The sequence below is a fragment of the Schistocerca piceifrons genome, chromosome 6 (genome assembly GCF_021461385.2).
Source record: "Schistocerca piceifrons isolate TAMUIC-IGC-003096 chromosome 6, iqSchPice1.1, whole genome shotgun sequence".
Classification (NCBI taxonomy): domain Eukaryota; kingdom Metazoa; phylum Arthropoda; class Insecta; order Orthoptera; family Acrididae; genus Schistocerca; species Schistocerca piceifrons.
The window spans coordinates 581,150,341-581,167,261 of NC_060143.1; the positions used below are offsets into that span (position 1 = coordinate 581,150,341).

Consider the following 16,921-nt stretch of genomic DNA (forward strand, 5'->3'; position numbering starts at 1 on the left):
AGCAAGTACAATTTTAGAACACTAAAAAATAAGGAAATTGTAACTATATTAATTTTCCAGATATCAAAATCCTGATTTCCAATTGTTTCAGATATGGTCGACTGATCACAAACTGTGGTGACATTCAGATATCGAGGTGATCATTATATAGGGTGGGAAAATAAAACTGACGAGAACACGAGATCAGAGCAACATAGGCAACCTCGATTTGAGCAAAATTTCCTAGAGAACCACAGGTCAGAAATGCACCGTCAGGAAGCTCCCGCTGTAGAAAAGCAGCCGATCAGCTATGAGCACACAGAAGTGTGTCCGATACGAGGATGTGTCTAGTAGTGTAATTTTGTCAGAATAAAGTGCTACTGAACTTGTTAGTATAAAAGTTAATTCAGGCTATCTCTACACTAGAAAAAAAAAAAAAAAAAACAAATAGCCTTTACATTTCAGTATTAACAACACTGAATTTACAGTACTTCATGTCAACTATCTTAGTGCAGTGCTGTTTCTCCAGTACCAATTAGTATCTTAATGTGAATAGGTATTAACAGAACTGGATTTAGTAGTCTACCATTACCCAGTAAACATAACAGAAAAAGTTCATGTGTCAGGTAACTAGGCACGAATATGGATTTCAAGTTTTACCAAGTTTGACAGATGAGCTGAAACTACCATCTGCAGCTAATTTAAACAATAACTGTGCTCTTTAATGTAAAAGGTAATTGTGCTGCAGAAAGTTAGTTCAAATGCGCACACATTTTTGTGCTCTCATCACCAATCAGCTGTAGTTCCACAACGATGCAGTTGCGACCTACAGTTATTCAGAAAATTTTTGTCAGTTCTATGCCCTCTTCTGTGCTCCGAATTGATCAGTCAGGTTGTTTTTCTCTGTCTTACATATGACCAAAACTTCTCAGTCATTTATGTCATACAACTGAGATTGTGAAAATAAAAGTTTCTTAAAATGTATACATCTGTGGTATGTGTCAAGCTGAAGTACCACCCATTACCACTGATATGCTTTGTGATGAAAGCCTTGCTGACTGTGGCCGACTGCACAAGACCTGTGTTCACATTATTAGGCTACTAGTCAACTTATATGTGCACAGTTTATAATTTATATTCTTGCAAAGCTTTGTACTGTTCAGAAAGAGAAAAGTTATCACAAAATTGTTGTTTTAAACTTTAAAAAAATTACTGTTAGCAAGGATAAAAATTTATCAATTTAGAGATTACAAATTTCAACAATTCATGTTTGATCCTTGGTCCCGAGTCTGCTTTCGGTACTTTTTCTGCATTTTACTAGCAACAGAGTGTTTTACAATTCCTATTGCAGTCTGGAACATGTGAGGCAATACTGACCTTACGACTTATCTTAGAAGAAAGATTAAGGAAAGGCAAACCTACGTTTCTAGCATTTGTAGACATAGAGAAAGCTTTTGACAATGTTGACTGGAATACTCTCTTTAAAATTCTAAAGGTGGCAGGGGTAAAATACAGGGAGCGAAAGGCTATTTACAATTTGTACAGAAACCAGATGGCAGTTATAAGAGTCGAGGGACATGAAAGGGAAGCAGTGGTTGGGAAGGGAGTAAGACAGGGTTGTAGTCTGTCCCCGATGTTGTTCAATCTGTATATTGAGCAAACAGTAAAGGAAACAAAAGAAAAATTCGGAGTAGGTATTAAAATTCATGGAGAAGAAATAAAAACTTTGAGGTTCGCCGATGACATTGTAATTCTGTCAGAGACAGCAAAGGACTTGGAAGAGCAGTTGAATGGAATGGACAGTGTCTTGAAAGGAGGATATAAGATGAACATCAACAAAAGCAAAACAAGGATAATGGAATGTAGTCTAATTAAGTCGGGTGATGCTGAGGGAATTAGATTAGGAAATGAGGCACTTAAAGTAGTAAAGGAGTTTTGCTATTTGGGGAGCAAAATAACTGATGATGGTCGAAGTAGAGAGGATATAAAATGTAGGCTGGCAATGGCAAGGAAAGCGTTTCTGAAGAAGAGAAATTTGTTAACATCCAGTATTGATTTAAGTGTCAGGAAGTCATTTCTGAAAGTATTCGTATGGAGTGTAGCCATGTATGGAAGTGAAACATGGACGATAAATAGTTTGGACAAGAAGAGAATAGAAGCTTTTGAAATGTGGTGCTACAGAAGAATGCTGAAGATTAGATGGGTAGATCACATAACTAATGAGGAAGTATTGAATAGGATTGGGGAGAAGAGAAGTTTGTGGCACAACTTGACCAGAAGAAGGGATCGGTTGGTAGGACATGTTCTGAGGCATCAAGGGATCACCAATTTAGTATTGGAGGGCAGCGTGGAGGGTAAAAATCGTAGAGGGAGACCAAGAGATGAATACACTAAGCAGATTCAGAAGGATGTAGGTTGCAGTAGGTACTGGGAGATGAAAAAGCTTGCACAGGATAGAGCAGCATGGAGAGCTGCATCAAACCAGTCTCAGGACTGAAGACCACAACAACAACATTGCAGTTTTATAGGACTCGTAGAGGGGACTTAGTATACAAGTTTTTCACAATGAGCTCATGTCTCTTTGAATGTAAAATAAGTCTGAAGGTCAGAAAACTTTCGAATCCTCCACTTCACGGCGCACACAGCTACTGAGAAGAGTGTGCTGTTGTCACACGCTGTTGTAATAATGACATCACGTTCCATTTTCCTCTGACTACAACAATGGTTGCAAGAAACTGGTACACTCACAACTATAGTGATCTTCTGTGGTTCGTCACAGACCGGCCAAACTCTCATCTTTGAAGAGAATGTACTTCACCACGTAGAATAGAACCTTAGGATGCGTACTCCTACAGCATACAGTTCAGAGCTCATTACCTCCGCTGTGTGCATGTCTGCATATAGTGAAGTGGAAGACATGAAAGTGATCCGACCTTCAAACTTCTGTTGCGTCCAAACAGTAAATTTGCAGATATGGGTTCCTTATTAGATTTTATCTGCCAAGTCACAACCCTTAGGAACCTGTAACAGGAATTGTGAAAATCTTTATTTAAGAATTTTTTGGAGACATGAATATAAAAAGCAAAAATGTTACACACTCATACACTATAGTCCTCAAAGACTTATGAAGACAGTAGTCCAGGTGATTAATTTTGTCATGTACCCAACCTACACACACAGTGTCAGCTGGATAGACGATGTGTGTCCAGTGTGGGTGGGTGCACATGCGCGCATGTGTTTTCTCAAGCTTTCTAAAGGGTTTCTTCTGAAAATTCTACACATCTGCTATCTGGTGCAGTGAGAGGCCTCCTTTACTTTATAACATTTACATTAGAACTGGCAGATCTTTGGTTCGTTGGTCCATTTGAAGCCACCAAACTTGAGTAGCCATGACGGCTGAGAGACCTAACTCCTGCTGGCTCAGTACATGTTTCTAGTAACAAACGGCCCACCATACTATATTTACGCGTGGGTAAGATGATCCTGATTTTACAATGAGCCCACTTTTATTCAAGTGGCTTCTTAAGATAAAAAAATTTTTGACGTATTCTTGACCAATCAAAATTACAAACTATTTTATTGACAAAATATCTGCCTAAAATGTTAACATTATACCCGTTTTAAATTTATGCCATTTTAATTGAATTAACTGAGGGTTATTATTGAAACATTGTAAATTAACTAAACAAACACTGTTTTTAGCATTGTTTCACAATTTATTATTAATGTTATTGCACAACCTAGGTTTCGGGTTATAAGCCCATTTTCAAGTACATTACTGTTTCTCAAAGATAAACGTGATGATGAGGCAAAGATAATCTCAACTACATGGGTATCAATCCATAGCTTAATGTACACTTACATCAATGACCATTTTTTTTTTTATGAATTACATCCACTATTACACATTCACCAATTATACTACAATGACCGGACTAAAGTTATGATCAGCTAAGACATTTTTAACTATGATGGACTGGGGCCCAAAGTTTTGCTTCCATCCTGGGGTTGTGATCTCAACTATTCACCTCTTTTAGATGAGATCACAACCCCAGGATGGAAGCAAAACTTTGGGCCTCAGTCCATCATCGTTAAAAATGTCTTAGCTGATGCATAACATTAGTCTGGTCATTGTAGTATGTAGTGAATGTGTAATAATAGATGTAATTTGTTTTAAAAAATGGTCATTGATGTAGGTGTACATTAAGCTATGGATCGATACCCAGGAAGTTGGGATTATCTTTGCCTCGTCATCACGTTTATCAATGTATTATCATCTTTGGGAACTAGTAATGTATTGGAAAATGGGTTTATAACCTGAAAACTAAGTTGTGAAATAACATTAATAATAAATTGTGAGACAAGGCTAACAACAGTGTTTGTTTAGTTAATTTATGCATTTATTGAGTGACTACATCTTGACAATGCAAGGAGAAACAAGCAAACTAAAAGAAATGGTTACCATTAACTTGTGGTCTGTTTTCTTTTCTAGATTTTTCACTTACTAATCTGTCATCTGCAGTATCAGTACTTTTAATCATCATCGTGCTAATAACACAAGCACAACATTTATATCTACATTCCCACAAATATGTCACTGTTTCCTCCATATTTGTTGCAATTTCTGATGTGATTGTCGTGGGATGTCAGAATACAGCTGTTTTCATCCAAATACATGTAGGTTTCTGCTTTTGTACAGATGCAAGGTTTTTGCAGTGTCTCTCACTTACAAACATCATTTGCCCACCACTCTCTCATTGGCCACACAGAACAGACAGCTGACACATATCCTTTCATGCTTGTTACACATCACAGTGAGCATCGATAACCCTACAGCGTGAAACACACAACTACGCCACTGACCCCTACACAGACTTACTATCTGCTGCAGAAATGAATACAACTGTTGTGTGTTTGTCCAGTTTTAAAGTCAATTCAATTCTGAATACAAATGGATTCAGGCAAACTGCATTTTAAACATGCTAGATGTATATAAAATGACAGAGTACATGGTACAGATTACCATGGTTGGCACCACAACATAACTTCACACCTGGTCACTACTCCACTCCCCACACTCATCCTAGTTCTCCACCAAGCTGTTCCCCCACTGAGCCTCTCGTAAAACTCTGCTTGATATACTATGAAACACGGACTACAATATCTCCCAGCGTGCAAGTCAGATGTAACAACAACAACAACCACAACCGATACATAAACACAGTTTTCAATCACGATTCGGTCCTATTCTTAAACTAGTGCTCATCCCACGACCTATTGATGTCTGTCAGCAGTATCTCCTGATGAGTCTTGCCACTGTAATTTATTCTTACGATAACAATTACAATGAATCTAATATGATTTATTTTGTTAATTGGAAATCTAATTCTCGATTAATTTTCCTCTTTTTTCATCTGAATGTCACCATGTTCTAAAGCTGATTAAAAGCTGGTAATGTTTTTACCCATTCTTCTAATACATGAACAGCAACCAAATTTCTCACTTTCAATGCACTTAATAAATTATTTCAGTCTCTCACAATCAAATAAAATATTGGTCTGGGGTCAGAATCGAGCAATGTTTTTTGAATGACAACATTTCCGCTTACTTCCTCATTAGTTATGTGATCCACCCATCTAATCTTCAGCATTCTTCTGTAGCACCACATTTCGAAAGCTTCTATTCTCTTCTTGTCCAAACTATTTATCATCCATGTTTCACTTCCATACATGGCTACACTCCATACAAATACTTTCAGAAATGACTTCCTGACACGTAAATCTATACTCGATGTTAACGAATTTCTCTTCTTCAGAAACACTTTCCTTGCCATTGACAGTCTACATTTTATATCCTCTCTACTTCGACCATCATCAGTTATTTTGCTCCCCAAATAGCAAAACTCCTTTACTACTTTAAGTGTCTCATTTCCTAATCTAATTCCCTCAGCATCACCCGACTTAATTTGACTACATTCCATTATACTTGTTTTGCTTTTGTTGATGATCATCTTATATCCTCCTTTCAAGACACTATCCATTCCATTCAACTGCTCTTCCAAGTCCTTTGCTGTCTCTGACAGAATTACAATGTCATCGGCGAACCTCAAAGTTTTTATTCCTTCTCCATGGATTTTAATACCTACTCCGAATTTTTCTTTTGTTTCCCTCACTGCTTGCTCAATATAGAGATTGAATAACATTGGGGAGAGGCTACAACCCTGTCTCACTCCCTTCCCAACCACTGCTTCCCTTTCATGACCCTCAACTCTTATAACTGCCATCTGGTTTCTGTACAAATTATAAATAGCCTTTCGCTCCCTCTATTTTACCCCTGCCACCTTCACAATTTGAAAGAGGATATTCCAGTCAACATTGTCAAAAGCTTTATCTAAGTCTACAAATGCTAGAAACGTAGGTTTGCCTTTCCTTAATCTAGCTTCTAAGATAAGTGGTAGGGTCAGTATTGCCTCACATGTTCCGATATTTCTACGGAATCCAAACTGATCTTCCCCAAGGACGGCTTCTACCAGTTTTCCATTTGTCTGTAAAGAATTCGTGTCAGTATTTTGCAGCCATGACTTATTAAATTGATAGTTCTGTAATTTTCACATCTGTCAACACCTGCTTTCTTTGGGATTGGAATTATTATATTCTTCTTGAAGTCTGAGGGTATTTTGCCTGTCGCATACATCTTGCTCACCAGATGGTAGAGTTTTGTCAGGGCTGGCTCTCCCGAGGCCGTCAATAGTTCTAATGGAATGTTATCTACTCCCGGGGCCTTGTTTAAACTCAGGTCTTTCAGTGCTCTGTCAAACTCTTCACGCTGTATCGTATCTCCCATTTCATCTTCATCTACATCCTCTTCCATTTCCATAATATTGTCCTCAAGTACATCGCCCTTGTATAGACCCTGTATATACTCCTTCCACCTTTCTGCGTTCCCTTCTTTGCTTAGAACTAGGTATCCATCTGAGCTCTTGATATTTATACAAGTGGTTCTCTTTTCTCCAAAAGTCTCTTTAATTTTCCTATAGGCAGTATCTATCTTACCCCTCGTGAGATAGGCCTCTACATCCCTACATTTGTCCTCTAGCCATCCCTGCTTAGCCATTTTGCACTTCCTGTCGATCTCATTTTTGAGACGATTGTATTCCTTTTTGGCTGCTTCCTTTACTGCATTTTTATATTTTCTCCTTTCATCAATTAAATTCAATATGTCTTCTGTTACCCAAGGATTTCTACTAGCCCTCGTTTTTTTACCTACTTGATCCTCTGCTGCCTTCACTACTTCATCCCTCAGAGCTACCCATTCTTCTTCTACTGTACTTCTTTCCCCCATTCTTGTCAATTCTTCCCTTATGCTCTCCCTTAAACTCTGTACAACCTCTGGTTTAGTCAGTTTATCCAGGTCCCATCTCCTTAAATTACCACCTTTTTGTAGTTTCTTCAGTTTTAATCTACAGTTCATAACCAATAGATTGTGGTCAGAGTCCACATCTGCCCCTGGAAATGTCTTGCAATTTAATACCTGGTTCCTAAATCTCTGTCTTACCATTATATAATCTATCTGAAACCTGTCAGTATCTCAGGCTTCTTCCATGTTTACAACCTTCTGTCACGATTCTTGAACCAAGTGTTAGCTATGATTAAGTTGTGCTCTGTGCAAAATTCTACCAGGCGGCTTCCTCTTTCATTTCTTACCCCCAATCCATATTCACCTACTACATTTCCTTCTCTCCCTTTTCCTACTGACGAAATCCAGTCACCAATGACTATTAAATTTTCGTCTCCCTTCACTACCTGAATAGTTTCTTTTATCTCATCATACATTTCATCAATTTCTTCATCATCTCCCTTCACTGTCTGAATAATTTCTTCTATTTCTTCATACATTTCTACAATTTCTTCGTCATCTGCAGAGCTAGTTGGCATATAAACATGTACTACTGTAGTAGGCATGGGCTTCATGTCTATCTTGGCCACAATAATGCGTTCACTATGCTGTTTGTAGTAGCTTACCCACATTCCTATTTTCCTATTCATTATTAAACCTACTCCTGCATTACCCCTATTTCATTTTGTATTTGTAACCCTGTATTCACCTGACCATAAGTCTTGTTCCTCTTGCCACCGAACTTCACTAATGCCCACTATATCTAACTTTAACCTCTCCATTTCCCTTTTTAAATTTTCTAACCTACCTGCCCGATTAAGGGATCTGACATTCCAAGCTTCGATCCGTAGAACACCAGTTTTCTTTCTCCTGATAATGACATCCTCTTGAGTAAAGTAAAAATGAATAAATGTATCTCACTTTCACTCTCTTTATATTGTTCAAAATAAGAAATTATAACAATTTAAAATTTGCGTATTTAAAAAAAAAACTGAAATAATTGTTTTTGTTTCTTTCTAACAGCAATTTGCTGTACTCTTTCATGAAAGCACATAAAAAAAAGCAATCACATTCTAGTGTGAGACTTATTACTGGTAATCATTATAAAACTATAGTAAATAAAACTTGTAACACAATATTGGTTGAAACACTAATGTTGGGAGTCTTTCATAAATGGAAAACAACAGACACAAAATCTACAGCTTCTTGTTGACAAGGAGGTCACTCAGTTCAGGCACATCCTGGGTGAGGAAGAGGATGGAAATTGTAATGTTATGGAACATCTTGAGGAGGAATATTTATGTCTGCTGTGAAGTCGTACTGACATAAGACTGTGTGCCTAGTACGGATTAGTGTATTTTACACTGACGAAACAACAATTTGTGAAAACTCATTATAGAGTCTTCATAAGTGAAGTTGCAGTTAAATCAATAACATTAGCTGCTTACAGGCATTGATACACATCAACAGGGACAGTTGAAAATGTGTGCCCCGACCGGGACTCAAACCCGGGATCTCCTGCTTACATGGCAGACGCTCTATCCATCTGAGCCACCGAGGGCACAGAGGGTAGTGCGACTGCAGGAATTTATTGCCGGCATGCTCCCCGTGAGACCCACAGTCTCAACTTATAGTCCACACACTACATTCGTAGTGCCCCTGCCATTATACCCACTACTCGCGCCAGGCAATCCACCGAGTCCCATATGAGTTCAGGCAAATCATGTGCATCCGCACTGAAGGAGGTCATCAGCCAGTTGGCCTTAAACGATATGAAGATGGCATCTGTTCTATTAGACATGTCTGAAAGAACAGATTCCATCTTCATATCATCTTCAAAAGTGGTGTCTTGTTTGTATAAATGACTGAAATTAAATCAAAGCTGTAGAAATACAAGACAATGTGCAGAAGCAAGCTTGCTATTATTGTCAGATCATGATCATCATTCAGGAAGTGCCTCAGCATACTCTCCCACCCTTCCAAACACTGTGAACCTATAATACAGGTGGCTGTGACCCAACATGATGACAATGAAAATCTTGCTTACTATGCTAACGCTGTGTTACATGATTATTAACTTTGTGTATGGTCCGCATTTTCTGCTTTGTTCCAAAGTTGACTTTGAGCAGGAATACAATGCACTTTTTGCAGATATCTGTATGAAAAACAATGTTAAAGGTTGTGATAATGTCAAAGAAAACTTAAAATGTGGGAAATGTTGTAACTCAAAATCATTAACAACAGGAAAGTGCTGAATTGAGAGAACATGACTCCTGGTGGTACTGACAAAAATGAACATAAAAAGCACGAAAATGTAAAATGTGAGAATGTGAAAACAAGGTTTTACTGTATTTATTTTTGTGAGTTTAGCGTAACATTCACACAGTCACACTTTCTTATGTGAGCTGCAGTAGAAAGCCATTTTTGGCACCTGTTTCACAATAAAATTATGTAGTACCTAAGTGTACACTCCACTACAAGCTCGCAGTGTAGCACACGCAGTTCCCTTGCATATGAGTTGCTAAGTTTCAATAATGAGCAGCAAAAAGTAGAAGGGAAATAAACGATGAGAGAATATTGCTGATGTAAATGGAAAAGTAATGGGCCCAGAATTGTGTCCTGAGGGATGCATGTTCTAAAAACCGCCTTATCTACAGGCTGTGTGTACGCAATCAATCGACAGTGGCTTTTGTTAGATTATAAGTGCCCATTCTGAAATGAATCATTCTGCCCATTAATTTCACTACAAAACTCCATCTACAGACTAATGTGGGAAAAAGAGAGAGAGAGAGAGAGAGAAACCTAAAATGTGCAAGTGAGACAGTTCTGCCGGGTACTGCTGAATTGCACAGAACTGAATTGGGCACAACCTTTAAATACAATGGCACTATTAGCTATGAGTGGAAGTTATTCCATAAAAAATATGACAGAAGATGTTTGAAGACATAGATATGTTTACTGAACTACACCTATCTTAAAAGCACTGTAGCAATAATTATATGTCTTCTTAACCTTTTGTATCTCGTGTCCCAATGCATATGTGAGGGTGAAATAAGCCAAATGTCTATTATGAAGTGTGAAAATATTGAACATACAATCGTATGAGGAGAAGTAATAGCACTCACCTCGTTCCATCCATTGTCCACTTTATTTGTAAGGACTTGAGGGTGTTCTTCTTGGCATTCAGAAAGTACTTCAGATCATCCATATTGACAGACATACGCCCGAAGTCAATCTCTACTAGTTGGGGGCACCCGTCACCCAAAGACCGCAGAACAAAGGCGCGCATGACATGAGTATTTAACACGTCTCTCTCTTGCAGACGCAGCATGCAGAGGTGCTGTAGAAGAGACACTGCCACTGAAAATCTCTTGGTCTTCTGCAGTCTGTCAGATGCCATCAGCGTCTGTATTCTGGAGCACTGCTCGACCAAATTCTTCACTGTCTGCAACCGCACAGTTCCTGTAGTATAGTAACACTTATGAGCTAAGGAGTGGGATACACTGAAACAAAAGAAGCACTATTAATGGTTGTTTAAACAGATGCTTCCTGTCTCTTCTGAAGCACCTAACCAATTTCCAGCAACAGAAGTTGCACAGCAACAAAATAGACAGCCACAAAGGAAGTCAGTAATCATAATGAATAAAAGGAAAGCACTCTGATCATCCACATTCACCAAACTGACTTCTTGGTCAGCTAACAGAAGGCTGCTATTCACTACAAACAGGTTTCCTCCCTTCTGATGACTCCCGAGTTGGTTCGTATTGTCAATGTCACAGCTGCTTGCACCACCGTGTCACTTTTTGGATCCCAGAGAACACAGTGAATGGCCTACATTTCAGAACAACTGAACTCTACTCTTTTTTCCTCATTGTTAATTGACTATGTGCCACCCCAGTAATCATATATACATTGAGACAAAGTAGTTACTGGGAAAAAGCTCAGTGGATTAGAATGGAAATATATTAGTGGAATTTCCTCCATTTAGAAGGAGTCTTTTGTAACGACAGTGATAACTGGAATAAATGCTTACTATCAAAAAGGTTCATTTAGGTCCATTTTGGTTTATTTAATGGTTTTTATTGAGTTGTTTTAAGCTGTAATATGACACCAATGCAACACCCGACCTCCACTATTTTAAGAAACAAAGTATCATGTATAAAAACAGCATCAAATGTCTGATCACATATGAGTTAATGTGTTAAATATGCAATGTTCAGCAGGTAAACAAGAAAAAGTTTAGAAAAGGTTTGAAATTATGTTTGAAGTATGCTGAAAGTCACTGACTGTTCTAATTATCATACACTGGAGGAGTACTGTTTGGATAACTTTTTTCCGTTTTAAGCAAAAGGCAGTTTTTCACATATCTCAGTGCTTATGATTAAATATCTCTCTGGATATCACAAGATATGTTTAATTCAGTTGACAAAAGGAGAAAATATAAAAATTCAGCAAATGAAGCAGCTGAAGAGGGAGTACAAACATTTAAAAAATGAGATTAACAGAAAATCCAAAATGGCTAAGCAGGAATTGTTTGAAGACAAATGCAAAGATACAGAAGTATATAAAACCCGGCAAAAGATAGATACCACCTGAAGGAAAGTTAGAAAGACATTTTCAGAAAAGGAAAGCATCTGTACAAATATCAAGAGGTCAGATGGAAAACCAGTCCTAAGCAAAAAGGGAAAGGTGAATGGTGGAAGAAGTATGCAAAAGGTCTACACAAGGGAAATGAACTTGAAGGCGATATTATGGTAAAGCAGAGGATACAGATGAAGATGAGATGGGAGATAACATGCGATACTGTGAGAAGAATTTGACAGAGCATTGAAAGGCTTAAGTGGAAACAAGGCCCCTAGAATAGACAACATTCATTCCGAACTAATGATATCCTAGGGAGAGCCAGCTATAACAAAACTATTCCACCTAGTATGTAACATATATGTAACAGGTAAAGTACCCTCAGACTCCAAAACAAATATAATAAATTCAATTCCAAAGAAATCAAATGCTGACAAGTCTGAATATTACCAAGCTATCAGTTTCATAAGTTGTGGTTCCAAAATACTAACAGGAATTCTTTTCAGATGAATGGAAAAACTGGTAGAACTCAACCTCAGGGAACATATTTTTGGATTCCAGAAAAATGTAGGGATGCCCAATGCAATACTGACCCTATGACTTACCTTAGAAGATAGATTAAGGAAACACAAGCTTCCACTTATAGCGTTTGTAGATTTGCAGACAGCTTTCGACAATGTTAACTGGGATACATTCTTTGAAGTTCTGGAGGTAGCAGGTGTAACATAGCAGGAGCAAAAGGTTGTATACAACTTTTACAGACACCAGGTGGCAGTTATGAATTGAGAGGCATGAAAAGGAAGCAGTGGATGAGGAGAGAGTGAGACAGGGTTTTAGCCTATCCCCGATGTTGTTCAGTCTCTACACTGAACAATCAGTAAAGAAAACTACAGAAAAAATTGGAGTAGGAATTAAAGTTCAGGGAGAAGAAATAAAAACTTTGAGGCTTGTCGATGACACTGTAATTCTTTCAGGCAACAAAGAACTTGGAAGAGTAGTTGAACTGAGTGGATAAAAAGTAAAACAAAGGTAGTGGAATGCAGTCAAATTAAATCAGGGGATGCGGAGGGAATTAGATTAGGAAATGAGACACTGAATGTAGAAGACGAATTTTGCTGATGAGGGCTTAAGTAGAGGATATAAACTGTAGACTGGTAATTGCATGAACAGAGTTTCTTAAGAAGATACATTTGTTGACATGAAAAATGTATTTAAGTGTCAGGAAGTTGAAATGTGGTGCTACAGAAGATTGCTGAAGATTAGATGGATAGATCATATAACTAATGAAAAGGTACTGAACAGAACTGGGGAAAAAAGAAATCTGTGGCATAACTTGACTAAAAGAGCTCACTGGTTGACAGGACACATTCTGAAAAACCAAGCAATCACCAGTTTAGTACTGGATGGAACTATTGGGGGTAAAATCATAATAAAATAAGAGAAACCAGATCTCACACAGAAAGATTTATGTATTTGTTATTCCTGCACACTATTTGAGAGTGGAATGGTAGACAAGTACGAGTAGCTTAAGTGTGGTTCTATGAACCCTCTGCCAGGCACTTAATTGTGAATTTTAGAGTAATCGTGTAGATGTAGATGTCAAACTGATGTGCAGGGTGTACATAAAGTCCAGGAACACTTTCAATCATTTATTGCATAAGAACTAAACATTGTACAGATGTCATACATACTGGATTTTGAAGAGAAACTACGAAAGTTTTTTTTTACAAACATTCAATGTGCGAACCATGAGTGGTCTGGCAGACATCAATAGGGTAATCAAATTCTTGCCATACTCATCCCAGCACAGCACCGTTTACTGCGGCAGTCGCTTTCCATATTCTCTCTCGGAGATCTGCTACATCACGTGGTAGAGGCGGTACATACACCAGATCTTTAATGTGTCCCCACACAAAAAAATTCACACAGAGTGAGATCTGGCGATCGGGGAGGCCATTTCGTGAAACAGCTGTCCCCTTCTATAGCATGGTCGATCCATTGATGCGACAGCTCCGTGTTCAGGTACCCACGAACTTCACAATGAAAATGGGATGGAGCCCCATCCTGCTGAAAGATGAATGGAGAGTCCGATTGCATTTGAGGCATCAGCCATTGCTGCAACATGTCCAAGTAGGAATGTCCAACGACAGTGCTCTCACCCAAGAGGAATGCCCCGTACACTTTTCGACGTGGCAAGGCACAAAAAACATTTACCTTTGGGGAATCATGCTCAAATTCAATGCATTCGTGTGTATGCTTTGGATCCCAGATTTGACAATCAAGCCTTTTCACTTTCCCATTAGTGTGAAAAGTGGCTTCATCGCTAAAAATTAAGCAATCAACAATGCCATCCCCATCCTCATTCAATTGTTTGCAACTGCAAACAAAACTCAAAACACTTGTTTTTGTCATCGTCATTGAGTTTCTGCACTAGTTCCAATTTGAATGGTTTCATAAACAGCTTCTGTCGTAGGACTTTCGACACTGTCATTGGAGCCATTTCGAGTTCACAGGATGCACAACATACCGATTTCTTTGGACTCCTAACAAATGTCTCTTGTACTCCTTTCACACACATTCACTTCACTCACACTGGGATGTCCACTTCTCTTCGCCGGGCCGAGCAACCTGTCTTAACGAATTGGTTGTGCCAGTGGTAAATGGCCTTCCTTATTGGTGGTGCCTTACCATACTTGGTTCCACGAACAGCTGTAACACACTTGTTTCTGTCAAACTTCCACGCGTAGAAAGCTCACTCTGCACCTGAATTCGCCATGTTTGCGACTAGTGCTGACTATCGGCAAATTACCAAACTATGCTGTGGTAGTATACATGAAAAGAAACTTTCAGGGTTTCTCTTCAAAATGACATATGTATGATATCTGTACAATGTTTGATTATTGTACAATAAATAATTGAAAATGTTCCCAGACTTTATGTACACCCTGAATTTTGCAGTTATTTGGAGATGACGAGGCCTGCACAGGATAGAATACCTGTAGTATAAAGAGCTGCATCAAACCAGTCTTCAGACTGAAGACATCAACAACAATATCTCCTAATATATCTGTGGTAGAATGATATAATTTTGCAGGTAAATTCTGTGTTATATGTGGATACTGTCTGCAAAACGTGTTGAAAATAGAGTTTGTAGTGAAGAAGTAATAAATTAAAAAGCCATGCCTTATGTGGATGTTTTACTGCAGAACAGTGAAAATGCGATAAGTGATGAACTTTTTTCCTTTCATTATTTTGTGTGTGTGTGTGTGTGTGTGTGTGTGTGTGTGTGTGTGGGCGCGCATGTGTGTGTGTGTGTGTGTGTGTGTGTGTGTGTGTGTGTGTGTGTGTGTGTGTGTGTGTGTGTGTGTGTGCGTGCGCACGCGTGTATTGGTTGTTTTGTTGTTTTGTTAAACAAACAGGGGGGGGGGGGGGGATGCGAGGCAGGGGGGACCAAACTGCGAGGTCATTGGTCGCTTGTTCCCGAAGGACAACCAACACTACTATGGACAAAACATGAAAAGAAAACTACAGGCAGAAGCAGGAAGCAGGTAGAAGGTGTAAAAACAAGAGGGCAGATGACCACGGCTGGCCGATCATGAGAATAAAAAGGAAAAGCCAGCCACTCTGCAACACACTAAAACATTCACCCTAAAAGCATTAGAGTGGAGAACACAAAGGAACAAAGTACATGCACGAAAACATATACAGAATGATAAAACATTAAACGAAATTAGTCGATGAGGTGTTGTCAGCTAAAATAAATGGCAACGAGTCCGTTAACTGAAGAGTCCATTGCAGGGCACCCAAAGAAGGACAGCTCACCACTGTCAGATGGGTGCCGCACTGACACTGAGGTGGGTCATCACGGGGCAGAAGGTAACAGTATGTCACCCAAGCGTGGTCAATGGAGAGCAGGTAGAGAACCACAGAGTCCCTGTGAGAGGCCTGTCTGGAGGACTGCCACACATTCTTAGTCTCCTTAATGGCACACAGTTTGTTGTGCATATTGAGGTTATGCCATTCTGTCTCCCAAAGCCACAATACCTTGCAGCGTAGCACTGAACGCAGGTCATTTGCAGAGAAGCCAATCTCTGTAAGCAGTTTCTGTGTAGCCTGTTTGGCCAGCCTGTCAGCAAGTTCGTTGCCTGGGATTCCGACGTGAACAGGAGTCCAGACAAACACCACTGAACGACTTGACAAGGGTAGCACTGCTTGATAGCTTGTAGGCTGCTCAAGGAGTCAGTACACAGAAGAAACAACTCCCCAGGGCATGAACAGATGTGCACAAGAGCATGAGATAAAGCCGCCAGCTCACCAGTGAAAACACTGCAGCCACTGGGCAAGGAATGATGTTCAATATGTCCTCCACGGACGTACGCAAAGTTGACATGATCATCAGCCATTGAGCCATTGGTGTAAACCACTTTGTGGCCACAGTACATGTCAAGAATCAAGAGGAAGTGGCAGCAGAGAGCCACAGGATTAACTGAGACCTTACGGCCTTGTGAAAGGTCCAGACAAAGCCACAGCTTAGGTGTACACCATAGAGGTGTGTGTCAATGGACCTCAGGTATAGGTGGTGAAGGCAAGGAATCCAGTTTGGAATGAAGGGCTCGGACACAAACTGCAACTGTAAGCCCTGACCTGAACTGCAAATGCAGAAGATGAACCGCCATGGGTGGGAAAAGGAGATGGTAATTTGGACGTGCAGGAGAACTACGAATGTGTGCAACGTAACTGGCTGGTCACCGGTCTCATCCTAAAACCTCCTGTCACTAGGCAAATGCCACAGTGGTGAACTGGGTCAAGTAAACACAATGCTGATGGCACTGCCGAACCATAAACCAGATTCCCATTGTCAAGGCAGGATTGAACAAGGGCTCTGTAGAGCTGCAGCAGTGTAGAGAGATATGCACCCCAGTTGGTGTCGTTCAGGCAGTGGAAGGCATTGAGGCACTGCCAGCAC

General features: G+C 39.4%; 1 non-coding gene across 1 annotated transcript; it reads right to left on the minus strand.

The window, feature by feature from the left end:
- Window positions 1-8,861: 8,861 nt before the first annotated feature.
- Window positions 8,862-8,936, minus strand: Trnat-ugu. The gene has a single exon. It is a non-coding gene; the product is annotated as a tRNA-Thr (tRNA).
- Between the last annotated feature and the right edge of the window lie 7,985 nt (window positions 8,937-16,921).